Raw genomic sequence first — 13,177 nt, 5'->3', positions numbered from 1 at the left:
GTTCTGGGTACAGCCTCACCCCTCCCTCCATGAAAGCAACGGCAGACAACCGTTTCGCGCCTTTTTTCCTGGGTGAACACTGCAGACGCCATACCACGGCAAGCATGGAGCCCGCTCAGCTCAAGACAGCAGTCATGAGCATTGTAAACACCTCGCGCATTATCGTGCAGTTTATGCTGAACCAGTACCTGAAAAACAAGGCGAGGAGGAGGGGGCAACGGCAGCGCGGCGACGAGAGTGATGAGGACATGGACACAGAATTCTCTCAAACCGCGGGCCCCGGCACTTTGGAGATCATGTTGTTAATGGGGCAGGTTCTAGCCGTGGAACGCCAATTCTGGGCCCAGGAAACAAGCACAGACTGGTGGGACCGCATAGTATTCCAGGTGTGGGACGATTCCCAGTGGCTGCGAAACTTTCGCATGTGTAAGGGCATTTTCATGGAACTTTGTGACTTGCTTTCCCCTGCCCTGAAGTGCCAGAATACCAAGATGAGAGCAGCCCTCACAGTTGAGAAGCGAGTGGTGATAGCCCTGTGGAAGCTTGCAATGCCAGACAGCTACCGGTCAGTCGGGAATCAATTTGGAGTGGGCAAATCTACTGTGGGGGCTGCTGTGATGCAAGTAGCCAAAGCAATCACTGAGCTGCTGCTACGAAAGGTAGTGACTCTGGGAAATGTGCAGGTCATAGTGGATGGCTTTGCTGCAATGGGATCCCTAACTGTGATGGGGCAATAGATTGAACCCATATCCCTATCTTGGCACCGGAGCACCAGGGCAGCCAGTACATAAACCGCAAGGGGTACTTTTCAATGATGCTGCAAGCACTGGTGGATGACAAGGGACGTTTCACCAACATTAACGTGGGATGGCCGGGAAGGGTTCATGACGCTCGCGTCTTCAGGAACACTAATCTGTTTAAACGGCTGCAGCAAGGGATTTACTTCCCAGACCAGAAAATAACCGTTGGGGATGTTGAAATGCCTATAGTTATCCTTGGGGACCCAGCCTACCCCTTAATGCCATGGCTCATGAAGCCATACACAGGCAGCCTGGACAGTAGTCAGGAGCTGTTCAACTACAGGCTGAGCAAGTGCAGAATGGTGGTAGAATGTGCATTTGGATGTTTAAAGGGTCGCTGGTGCACTTTACTGACTCGCTCAGACCTCAGCCAAACCAATATTCCCATTGTTATTGCTGCTTGCTGTGTGCTCCACAATCTCTGTGAGAGTAAGGGGGAGACCTTTATGGCGGAGTGGGAGGCTGAGGCAAATTGCCTGGCCGCTGATTACGTGCAGCCAGACACCAGGGCGATTAGAAGAGCACACCAGGAAGCGCTGCGCATCAGAGAAGCTTTGAAAACCAGTTTTGTGACTGGCCAGGCTATGGTGTGAAAGTTCTGTTTGTTTCTCCTTGATGAACCCCTCCCCCCCTTAATTGACTCATTCTCTGTAAGCAACCCACCCTCACCCTTCGATCACAGCTTGCTTTCAAAGGAAATAAAGTCACTATCATTTAAAAATCATGTATTCTTTATTAATTGATTATAAAAAGAGGGAGAGAACTGACAAGGTAGCCCGGGTGGGGTTTGGGAGGAGGAAGGAAAAAGCCACTAAAAAAGTTCAAAATAATGACAGCCTTTTGCTTGGGCTGTCCACTGGAGTGGAGTGGGAGGGTGCACGGAGCCCCCCCTTCCCTCCCGCGTTCTTACACATCTGGGTGAGGAGGCTATGGAACTTGGGGTGGGGGGAGGGCAGTTATACAGGGGCTGTAGCGGCACTCTGTGATCCTGCTGCCATTCCTGAAGCTCCACCAGATGCCGGAGCATGTCCGTTTGCTCACGCAGCAGCCCCAGTGTTGCATCCCGCCACCTCTCATCTCGAGCGTCTCTCCTCTCCTCACGTTGGTCCCTCATGTCCTCACGTTGGTCCCTCCTGTCCTCACGTTCACTGGCATCTTTCCTGTACTTTGATACCGTGTCCTTCCACTCATTCAGATGAGCTCTTTCATTGTGGGTCGATTCCATGATTTCAGAGAACATTTAATCTCGTGTCCGTTTTTTTCGCCGCCTTATCTGAGATAGCCTTTGGGATGGAGGAGGGAGACTTGAAAAATTTGCAGCTGCGGGAGGGAGGGGAAAAAAAGGGAGAGAAGTATTTAAAAAGATACATTTTACAGAACAATGCTTATACTCTTTCACAGTGAACAACACTATTCACATTACATAGCACATGTGATTTCGGTACAAGGTCGCATTTTGCATCTTAATATTGAGTGCATGCGGCTTTGGTGTTAGAGATCACAGACGCAGGTCCGGGCAACAGAATTTGGCTTGCATGCGGCCATGGTAAGCCATTCTTTCGGCTTCTGCAGCCTTCGTAAAAGCAGCTCCCTCCTTTCCCACATACCAAGCAAAGCCCATTGAGTGCTGTGGTTTTCCTGTTAACGTGCAGCAGCAGAAACCAAACTAACCCCCCTCCCATCTAATTCTCTGGGATGATCGCTTTATCCCTCCCCCCACCACGTGGCTGGTATCAGGGAAGATCCCTGCCAGCCAAGTGCGAAAAGCTCAGCACCAATGATCTCCAACTCCCCCACCCCCGCTTGGCTAAGTGCAGGGAAGGATTTCTTTTCAGCCACAGGCAAACAGCCCAGTAGGAACAGCCACCTCTGTCCCCTTAATTAAATTCACGTATTTCAACCAGGTTACCATGAATGATATCACTCTCCTGAGGATAACACAGCGAGATAAAGAACGGATGTTGCTTGAATGCCAGCAAACACCAGGACCATACGCTGCCAGGCTTTGTCATGCAATGATACCAGATTACTTGATACTAGCATGGCGTGGTCAAGTGTCCTACCATGGAGGACGGAATAAGGCTGCACTGCCTAGAAACCTTCTGGAAAGGCTTTTGGAGTACCTCCAGGAGAGCTTCATGGAGATGTCCCTGGAGGATTTCTGCTCCATCCCCAGACACGTTAACAGAGTTTTCCAGTAGCTGTACTGTCCGTGAATGCATCCCACGTCCTCAGTGCAAATTAATCATTAAAAAACGCTTGCTTCTAAACCATGTTTTATATTTACAAAGGTACGCTCACCAGAGGTCCCTTCCATGGCCTCATTGTCTGGGATACTGCCTTGGGAGGGTTGGGAGGGTACTTTAGTCAGGCTGAGAAAAAGATCCTGGCTGTTGGGGAGAACGGAGAGCTGTGTGCTCTTCGCAAGCTCCTCCTCATCTTCCCCATCTGTAGAATCCTCAGGCATGGCTGAGATTACCCCCTCCTCAGAATTCACGGTCAGAGGTGGGGTAGTGGTGGCGGCCTCCCCTAGAATTGCATGCAGATCAGCGTAGAAGCGGCATGTCTGCGGCTCTGACCCAGACCTTCCATTTGCTTCTTTGGTTTTCTGGTAGGCTTGTCTGAGCTCCTTAACTTTCACGCGGCACTGTAGTGAGTTCCTATTGTGGCCTCTCTCCATCATGCCCTTGGAGATTTTTTTCAAATGTTTTGGCATTTCGTCTTTTGGAACGTAGTTCTGCTAGCACAGAATCCTCTCCCCATATAGCGATCAGATCCAGTTCCTCCCGTACTGTCCATGCTGGTGCTCTTTTTCCATTCTCAGCCTGCATGGTTACCTGTGCTGATGAGCTCTGCGTGGTCACCTGCACTATCCACGCTGGGCAAACAGGAAATGAAATTCAAAAGTTTGCCGGGCTTTTCCTGTCTACCTGGCCAGTGCATCCGACTTCAGATTGCTGTCCAGAGTGGTCACACTGGTGCACTGTGGGATAGCTCCCGGAGGCCAATACCGTTGAATTGCAGCCACACTAACCCTAATTCGAAATGGCAATGTCGATTTCGGCGCTACTCCCCTCGTCGGGGAGGAGTACAGAAATCGATTTTAAGAGCCCTTTATATCGGAGTAAATGGCTTCGTTGTGTGGCGGGTGCAGGGTTAATTCGATTTAACACTGCTAAATTCGACCTAAACTCATAGTGTAGACCAGGCCTTACATCCAAAGCTGGAGCCAACAGAGAATTGGGGAATCATCACCTGTCTTAAAAGCTCATTTAGGCTGCAGCACCCAGGAGAGTCTGGAAGCAGCTGAGAATCTGGCCCTGCTGTGGGGTTGCTGGGAGTTTGGTTTTATATATCAAACTATAGTCTCTTGTTCTGGCTTGTCATCTAGAAAATTCTATAGCTCACAAATTCCAATGACAACACAGCTAATGTTTTGATTAGTTCTAATCATTATCTGACCTTTGCAAAACAGCACTTGGGAACATTGCAGTTAGAGTGTGGCACAAATAAAAAATATATATATAAACCCAGAGGAGAGGAAATGGACATTTTGAGGCTGACTTAGAAAGAGTGAAGAAGTCTGGGGTTGTATAGAGGGCTGACATGTGGATCTTATAGCTCTCAGGGATTCCTGGAGCCCTTGGTTCTGTCAAGAACTGTAACTGTTGAGCAAAGATTTTCCCAGAGCCAGCTGATAATGGAAGCAAACAAGGGAGCTTGAAAGAGTTCAGCTAACTGAATGTTAGTTTGCTGTATATTTCAGGAACATGGTATTCTGACTGACATTTGCTATACAGTTGCTCCACATGACTTTGAGTCTACCCTGTACACGTTCAGCTTTACAAGACCTGGAAGAAAGTTTGGGGTATCAAAGTCACCAGTACAGAGGAGTATCCGTATCTGAAACCAGAACAGCACAGACAAGGTTTTATCCACAATGGCATCATGGTTAATTATCTCTACATATGTATATAGTTTTTTCACATGTTGCCATTTTTTTCTTAATTAGAACGTTTTCATTACCTCTTCAGCATTTTCCTGAATCATTAATATTATGGGATGGTTGTGCAGTTCTTCTCCCTTTGCTCTATCTTTGCCACTAATTCCGTTCACATACAGTATGGGAAATAGCCATTTTTAAACTAACCTTGTTATATACAAATGGACATGATTCATTCCACTGAAGGAAACTAAGTCTGCCTTCCATTGACAGTTAGTGCAAGCTGCCTGGCATGGTATGGAGATGGGTATGCACAAGTGATAGTGATTAGTACATACTCTAGGTAGCCTCATGTGGTGGCTCAGACATAAATTAAAAATGCTGCACCCTGGTTGGACCCCCATGAAGTTGGCAGCACTGCAACCTGTTCTCCACATTTGGGAGTCCCCACTGGTACAGCTGCCCTTGTGGGTTCAGGAGGTTGCAATTTATACTTTTGTACCTCAAAAGGTGAATCCAGTCCAAATGTGCTTAACTATTGAACTACCCATAATGACTTTTAAATCCTGATTATCCATTTTTTAAAAACTCCAGGGGAGACTCCTGGGGAAATTAGAGGTGTTGTTTGTAGACTGATTCAGTCCTAAATTTACATGCATTTATAGATTTTCATTGGTATTTCTTCAGGTACTTCCCTAACAAACTTGTGATCTGTTCACACATACAATATCCACAAAGAATTGGTGGTCCAAAAGAACTAGACAGAAGCATTCAGGGAGGGGAACTTTTCTTTCCAATTGTTCTTAACCCAGTAAGTATTTCAAATTTATTTATCTCAGTAATAATTATTAATGGCAGTTAAAAATGCCACATATGGTGTAGCGTACCAGTGAATGATATCAAAGTTAAGTCATCTGTGCACCTGGCCCAAGCATCTCTCAGAATGTGAGGATGATACAATGGCAAGCAAATTGCTTTTCAAGGGCAGTGAATCAAGTATATTTAGGGGTGTTATTTAAACTGGGAGCTGAGGGAAACTTGATATTTACTCAGGAACACTCAGGTGAGATGATGAAATCTGCTAGCCGCTGCAGAAATACAAGTGGATCTGTGTACATTCAGTAATAGGGGATAAACCAGCAATTAGGGTTGCACAGGGGAAAGGAGAGGAGGAATTCAATAAGGTCACATAGTTTCAGCAAAAAGTACAAACATTACAAATACAAAATACAAATATTAGTTTGTATTTATATTCAACTTAGAGGTTCCCAAAGTGCTTTATAAACTTCCATAACACACCCATTTCCCGCCAGAGAAGGGACTGAAAGACAAAATGCAGGATCTCCTGAATGACAATACTGCTAAGCCATTATGACAACCAGGCTTGTGTTAACAAAGAATGAAGGAAACAGAGCTGCAACAGTTTTCATTTTTTTCTGAAGGCGATTAAATGCCACCTGAAATATCAAAGATTAAAGCAGTAACTTAAAGGATTTATACAGTGCTCGTCAAGTGTAATAATCTAAACCAAATGAGCTAATCCATTATGGCAATATGCTGGCCTTCCTACTAGAAGCCACATACATGGGAAAAGCCTGTCACACAGTGAGTTTTGTAGCCATTCTGCCAGTTCAGGGCACAATAGTTTAAGAAGGCCATGGGGGACTAGGAGGAGGAAGGGGGAGTCTCATTCTGGAGCACACTTTATTAATGATCCAAACCAGAGTTTCCACCTATTGTATGATGGGCACTATAGCATATGCACAGAAAGGACATCTCCCCTTAAATGCGCTGCACAAATGTTTTATTAGGTATGGTGTCTACCAGAGAGGACCATTATCAAGAGTCCAATTTAGGAGAAATAGGATTAAGCACAAGGCCACATGATAAATCATAATTCAAAGTAACAGGCAGCAATTAGCTGTGCTGCCCCAGGAGCAGGCTAGAAAACAAATTGTGACTCAGAGTCACAGTTCCTCCCTGCTTTCTTATTGTCCTGCTAGAACAGTAAATTCCATCAGTCCTTTTAGTAGCTTAGTTTATTCCTCTGCTTCCTCTCTGCAGCTGTCCACTTCTCTGTGCACCCAGCCAGGGCAGTTCCCATTCTACACCCTGCTCCCCTCTCTCCCTGCCCACTTACTCATATTTGGGGAATGTCAGATGAGTTGTGCCTGTTCTCCTCCCCAAAGCCAGTCACAATTTGAACAGGACTGAGCAGAGGAATTAAAGGGGAACTTTTGCCTTCTTACTTCCCTATGCAGCTGAGTAAGGGCTGTGAACAGGAGCGCCGCCAGCTTTTCTGCTGCCCTAGGCGGTGGAAGGTCCCACCCCAAAATGCCACCCCGCACAGAGGCAGTGGAAGGTCCCACCATCGAAATACCGCCACGGTCGCCGCCCCCCAAATTGTAGCGCCCTAGGCTACCGCCTTGGTCGCCTAATGGGTTGCGCCAACCCTGGCTGTGAACACACCTTCAGATTTGTACATTCAGTAATGTATTGTTTAAAGGTTAGATAAATCATGTTTTAATCCAGTGGCAGTCTGAAAGGGTTAAACTATGAATTACATCTTCAAAGGTTTGTTAAATTGGTCAGTACATTCTAGTTCAGTTGGTTCAAGCATTTACAAATAACTCAGACTGCCTTGCTTTCTGATGAACTAATTTAGTTTGCATATGTGACACTGAAAAGAGGATAATTTCAGACATTTTAGGTCAGCTTCCCCACTTTCATAAGCAGATACAGTAACAACAAAACCCCAAATAAAAACAGCACATGAAAGGTACAAAGCTTGGGGGCAGAAAGCAAGAACCCGCATGCATTGTTATACTTGTATCAAACCATAGCACCTAGGACCTCCAGTCATGGACCACTGTGCTAGGAGCTGCACAAACACAGAACAAAAAAACCAAACACCTGGACATTTTTATGTGAGGTGATCTAGTAATACCATACAGGAGAGACTGATGGATAGAAGGGTAAGAGAGACATATTACATATAGCCTGATTTCTGTTTTCATTTACATCAACACAGATCAGGGGAGACTTGACTGAAGTCAAAGGGGAATCAGGCCCAGAGAGTTTAAGAACAAAATCTAGATCCTATAGATTAAAAGGGTCCTTCTCACATAGTAGGACAGGCTTGTAAAGGTCAGTGCACCAATAGAAAAATAATTGCATTTTGCAGGAGGTGGAATACCGTTATAATGAATGTTCCCTATTGGAGTACTAAGCAGCTGTGGAATTTTCTCAGTATATTGCTGGAATGAAATGCATTATGATATAAACTAGTATCCTATTTCCTGCAGTGCAGTTTGTCATGGTGCAGTGCCTAATGGTCTTCAGTGTAAATGCATTTTATATCCTTGTTTTAGATTAGGAAACCTCTCATATCCCTTCCTTTTTGTTTTCTTGGAAATGGTAAGTTTTCAAGTTAAATTATTAGCTAATGGTGTTACTAACTACTTTTATTTCTTGGGGTAATGAAAGTCAAAGTTATTGGTTTGCCCAAAATAGCAAGATATACCCAAATTTATTTCAGTTTAGTATAAGCAAGCAACTAAATGCACAGATATTTAGCCTTTCAATTGTTTAGCTTGTACTCATAAGAGAAAAAAAAATGTGACAGTAACCTTTATTCATAAGAAAAAATATATGTGACAGTTTGGGAAAAGAGAAATATTGAAACTCAACAATATTGCCCCAGCTTTTTGGGCTTTTTATCGTGTCAGTCTCATTTCTGAGTGGTTTAAGTTAATTTAAAACTCTGACTGCATAATAGTCTCCTCCCGCCAGCGTTTGTGTTTACATTAGACACATTGCTTCTTGCAAGCTTTTACTTACTGTCATATTATATTTTAAGTGTCAATAAAACAGGAGAGTATGAATTATAATGTAATCTTTCTCCTTTTTATATTGTAGCACATTAAATACTTTGACATTATATGTATGAAATATACCAATGCAATACATTGTCATTGATCTGTCTAATTTTGCACAATATTAATACAATTTTATTGGAAGAGTATGGGTCAAGATGTCCTTAATCTCCATTATGGCATGGCTATTGGTGTATATATATAGGGTAGAGCATGACTAATTTATATGTCACTAAACCATACACATGCAAATCCACATTGACAGAAAATTTTCAAGTCCTCTAGTTTAGTGAAGCAGCAATCAGTGAAGTGCTATAGCAGATATTTGGGGCAGGACCAGGCAGAGCCAGTTCCTTGACTTCAGGCTCCCTGTGGGCAAATGGGAGAGCAGTATATAACTGGTCTTTCCCTGACAGTGACTTAAACTGGTGAGAGGATTATTTGTCATGAACATGCCATCTCCTACTTAATGCTGCTGTCACAGAGGCACTACTATGCTCACTCCTCTGATGGCAGGCCCACTGTGAGAGGGAAGGGGATTCCAGTGGCCTGTTCCAGGAGGGGGAAAAAATGGAGAGGTCTGTAAGAGAGGCCCCCAATATCTCTCTTATCAGTGGTGACTAGGACTCATTCTTGCCTCTCTCTACTCATGGTGGTAATATAACTGCTGCAGGCAAAATCATGCCCTCAGTTACACTATACACACAGCGTCATTTTCAAATTCTGCTCCTAGTTTCACTTGTGGTGCCCAATGGGTTTGAAGAACTTGAAGGCAATGAAATTACATTGTAGTAACTGATACATGCATACAAAAACTTCAAGTAACTCAATTCCTATGCTTAACAATGAACAAGGAGGAAAATATTTTTCTGGCTTGTTACCAAAATGAGAATTGACCCCTGTGTAATGCATATACTTGGCCACATTAATCTTTAAGGGAAAGTTGTACTTATGTACGTGAGAGCAGAATTTGTCTTATTGTCTTAATGTATGAAACAAGATGTACTTTTAGGGTACCTATTTAAAATGGGAATATTGTCTGCATCATGATACCAGGAAAAAGCTCATACAAAGCAAATTGTTTATGTGCATAGAGAAGTTGTTCTATTGGTGGGTAGTATTGTATGTAAGGAAAAATATAAATGTTGATATTCTCTTCAGAGCAATGTGTTAAATCAGTTAAATAGTTTCCAGCCATAAATCACATGTGCTGCAATATTCAAGAAGTGGTTAAGGAGGGAGGTGAAAGAATAATTCTTTGTCAGTGAAGTACTTCTATTAGAAGAGGTTGCTAAAGCATATAACAATATAACCATGGGATCCATTTTTATCATGTGCAGAATACCCAAGATATTCAATAAGTCATTACAAAAGATTGATTAATTTAATAAAAATGCAAGCTCCTGTGCAATATTTTATTCAGCTCACTGTAGCTTAAAATTGCATTTGATTTTTATTAGCTATATTACTTAATTATCCTCAAAATTGCTCATTTTGTTTAAATTAAAATAATTTTTTCCAGAGAAATATCATAATAGGAGCATGTGGTTTTTTTTAAACAACACCCACTTATAAAGGCATTTTGAAGTTTGCTATTTTACCATATATAGGTGCCAAATCAGTGGGTCTGATTCTGCTCTGTTACACTGGTTTACAGCTTTGCCACCAGCTCTGAGCAAGGCACAGTGGGTAGCTACGTTGCCACAGAAGCAAGTGGAGAACCAGATGCCAACTCAAAGGGGTTCCAGCCCTTGCTCTGGGGAGTGGGGAAGAGGGAAGGTGGTCTTCCCTACACCTATATCACCTGATACATATTATTTCCCCTGGGTTCCAGCTCATCTCTGGTGACTGGTATATTGGAGTTGGGAGGAGTGGAATCAAGGCTCTTCCAGTTCTCCACCCACCCACCTATGCAGGAGGGGGGGAGTAGCATCCCTGGGGAAGCTACTTTCCTCTGCCATGATGTAGGGGAGCAAGAGAATGCCTAATGTCTGCTTATTCCCATGTGTGGTCATGCAGGATGTGTCATACCTGGCCCTAAATCAGGAGTAACCTAATGAAGTCAGTTAAGTTACCCCAGTGCTCTCTTATAAAATTGTTATAAGAGAGCACAGAATCAGGCTCACTGTTTTGTACTTCCTCCTAGTATTTTAGTATATACTCATTGCGGTATATTAACATAAACAGAGATTTTCAGAAACCAAGTTAAGTAAAATCACTTATGAAGAGTCCCAGATCCTCAGCAGGTATAAACGGGCATATCTTTATTACTTCACTAAAGCAGCCAAGGATCTCACCCACATCCCTAATACTGTGGGGAAAAATATCTGCAATTAATATAATCAGTGATTTTTTGAATTTGTTAAGGCAAAATGACTTTAAAAATCAAGCCAGTATATATGAGAGATTAGGGCTAGAAGACACTTCATAGATGATTAAAATAATCCCCCTACATTTCACTTAAATTTTCCCTTGCCTTATTCCTTTGCATGTGTTTATCTAATCCTTTATTAACACTTCAGTTGGTGTAAACAGGAGATTCTCTGTATACCAACTGAGGATCTGGCCTTTCTTTTATTCTTGATGCCTTACCACTCAATGCTGTTCCACTGTGAAGTGGCTGTTATGGATTATTACAATTATAAAGCTTCATATACTTATGATGTTGTGACTGGGGTCAGAAGGAGCCACACTAAATTTACTCAATTAGGGTGAACTGCAAAGGATGGGGTAGACAATCCCCAAAGCTGGTGGATATTCCAATACTTAGATTTACCAAGACAGCACAAAACAGCTTCTATAATACTTTACTGGTTACCCAGAAGCCAATAACACAGTTCCCTTAAAGTAACCTAGCTGTAGGCCTCCACCCAGACACCCAGACAAGTCAAATATGATGAGGATTACTGAAAATCTTATTCATCATTTAAGAAAGTTCTACCAATCCCAAAGGATTATTCCCAGGATAATGAATATTCCAGATCTTACCCAAATACACGGTTACAGCCAATTCTTATTAACTAAACTAAAATTTATTAAGAAAAGAAAAGAGAGAGAATTGGTTAAAAGATCAATATACATACAGACATGAATACAGTTCCGAGATCAGATTCATAGTAGAGATGGTGAGCTTTGTAGTTGCAAGGAGTTCTTTCAGAATTAGTACATAGATTATAGTCCAATGTCCATATTCAGGGTGATCCAGGTGGGACTGGAGATCTCAGTTTTAAGACTTAAGCTTCCCCTGCATGAAGCATCAAGCAGATCTGAGATAAAAAGGATCAGGACCCAGGTGTTTTTTATACAGTTCCAGGCCTTCTCTTGATAGCTTGGAGTCCTTTGGCGAACAATAGGCAATCGTGGAGACTTTGAAGTAGACCTATTTCCTAAGCATCACCAGTAATTAGCTACAGGGATTTGGCAATTACCTGTTTTTTCCATCATTCACAGGTGATTTGCTATAAGTTTCAAAGAGAGATGAATACAGTAATATTACTATGTTTACAGTTCATTTAAATGTTAAGATTTCCTTTTGATCTCTGAATTAACAAAATACAGCATAGACAGGGACTGTTTGATTACATTGTTAACCTCTAACAATATATATGTAAACATAAAAAAAATACAAACGTTATCTACCAATATGTCCCTAAAGGTTGAATCTGGGTCAATTATCCTGCAGGATGCTTACACCTTTCTGGCCATGTGTCACATACTTCATACAGTAAGTGGTACCTTCTTTAAAATGTATGCCAGGGTAAAGGTCAGTGTACACAGTAACTACTTCTTTCAATCTCAAGTAACAATTTTTGGTTAATCACTACTTTGGGAATTTGTAACTGACTTTTGGTTGATGTGTTTTTTGAAGTTCTGCTATGATTCTTTGTAGCAAATTTACCCAAGGGAGAGTGCCTGATGTCAAATGTATTCAGTTACAACTAGGTCCTTTGGTGACAGTTTTACATAATCAGTGAGTTGCTTTAATCTTTTTTATAAAGTCTTTGACTTTGTTTGTTTTCCAGAGACTGGCTGTTATGGCATAAAAAACTAGGAGTCCTTGTGGCACCTTAGAGACTAACAAATTTATTTGGGCATAAGCTTTTGTGGGCTAGAACCCAGTTCATCAAATGTATGAAGTAAAAGATACAGGAGCACAGGAGTATACAGGAGTATAAATACATGAAAGAATGTGGGGTGCTTTACCAAGTGTTAAGTCAGTCTAATGAGATAAATCAATTAATAGCAGGATACCAAGGGAGGAGAAATAACTTTTGAAGTGGTAAGAGAGTGGCCCATTACAGACAGTTGACAAGAAGGTGTGAGTAACAGTAGGGAGAAATTAGTATTGCGGAAATTAAGTTTAGGTTTTGTAATGACCCAGCCACTCTCAGGCTAGGTCTACACTACCCGCCTGAATCGGCGGGTAGAAATCGACCTCTCAGGGATCGATTTATCGTGTCCCGTTGAGACGCGACAATCGATCCCCGAATCAACGCTCTTACTCCACCAGCGAAGGTGGGAGTAAGCGCCGTCGACGGGAAGCCGCAGAGGTCGATTTT

At 42.7% G+C, this 13,177-nt stretch overlaps 1 pseudogene; it reads left to right on the top strand.

Moving 5' to 3' along the window:
- Positions 1-13,177, top strand: part of LOC135879646 (bifunctional heparan sulfate N-deacetylase/N-sulfotransferase 4-like) — a 56,697-nt pseudogene that overhangs the window by 30,970 nt on the left and 12,550 nt on the right.

This window comes from Emys orbicularis, chromosome 5 (assembly GCF_028017835.1).
Source record: "Emys orbicularis isolate rEmyOrb1 chromosome 5, rEmyOrb1.hap1, whole genome shotgun sequence".
NCBI classification, from domain to species: Eukaryota; Metazoa; Chordata; order Testudines; family Emydidae; genus Emys; species Emys orbicularis.
This window is presented reverse-complemented; position numbering and strand designations above follow the sequence as displayed.